The sequence below is a fragment of the Vipera berus genome (genome assembly GCF_964194415.1).
Source record: "Vipera berus genome assembly, chromosome: 2".
Lineage (NCBI taxonomy): Eukaryota > Metazoa > Chordata > Lepidosauria > Squamata > Viperidae > Vipera > Vipera berus.
This window is the reverse complement of record NC_138203.1, coordinates 233,835,155-233,836,488: the sequence shown is the minus strand read 5'-3', so window position 1 is coordinate 233,836,488 and position 1,334 is coordinate 233,835,155.

Genomic DNA, 1,334 nt, shown 5'->3' with positions numbered 1-1,334 from the left:
ATCCAGTGAAATGTTGTTCTAGTCAAACCTAAAACATGCAAACCCAAAAATGTATATTCACAAGAAAAGAGCTGATTTTGGGGTCATTTTTATGGATGTCTTGCTACACTATGATATATTTAACTGAAAAAATGCAAAGCCCATATCTTTATAATATTCAAAACATCCAAGGTTAATGAAATGCTGCTTGTGTATGTATGTATGTATGTATGTGTGTGTATATATATATATATATATATATATATATATATATATATATATATATGTGTGTGTGTGTGTGTGTGTGTGTGTGTGTGTGTGTGTGTGTGTGTGTGAATTACTAACAAAGAATTAAGGGAGACTGAAATGCATTTCAAACTTATTAGTTTTCATCAGTCAGCCATACCCTTCTGAGATTCGAACCTGGGCTGATTGCACATTAGGCAGTTGTTTTTACCTCTTGAGCCACAGGATCTCTCTCGCTCTGTTAGCTTCTGCATGTTTGGGGCCTAGCAAGGTAATCTAAATAGTTAACAAGTATTTGACACATATCTTCCCTTGCAGAAGCTAACAGAGCGAGAGAGATCCTGTGGCTCAAGAGGTAAAAACAACTGCCTAATGTGCAATCAGCCCAGGTTCGAATCTCAGAAGGGTATGGCTGACTGATGAAAACCAATAAGTTTGAAATGCATTTCAGTCTCCCTTAATTCTTTGTTAGTAATTTACATAAATATATGAGCTGTCCGGTGTGACTACTGCCTGTTCGATGGCCTTCAAGATAGGCTGAAACAGGAAATAAAGATTTGCCCCATGTTTGGGGCCTAGCAAGGTAATCTAAATAGTTAACAAGTATTTGACATATATATATGAATTTGAATGAATTTGACATATATATATATATATTTGCAAAGTTCAAATCAGAGAACTGTAGATTTGTTGATTCAGGCTGGATTCTGAAGGTCCTCTTCATAAACTCCATTGTACTGAGATAGTGGTTTGGTTCATATATTTCTAATACACAGCTGGAGTTTGTGGCTCACATTGTACGAGCCAATGTGCTCCATCTCCAAATAATTATTGAAATAAATTATAACTTTAGATAGTCTTGAACTCCAAAAATTTTTGAATGCAGGCTGTTCTTGAATTCCTCCAGATGCTTTTGTCCCCAAATGTTCTTTCATAGGAATGTATGTTGACTGTCTTTAGCCAAGTAAGACATAGACATAAAAAATGATCACAAGTAAAGATGGGTCAGCCCACTGAAAACTATTATGTTCAATCAAATTTTATCTCATGGTTTGACTATACTTTGATGTGTAGGATCTAATTTCTTTGCTGCACTATAGTAACATATT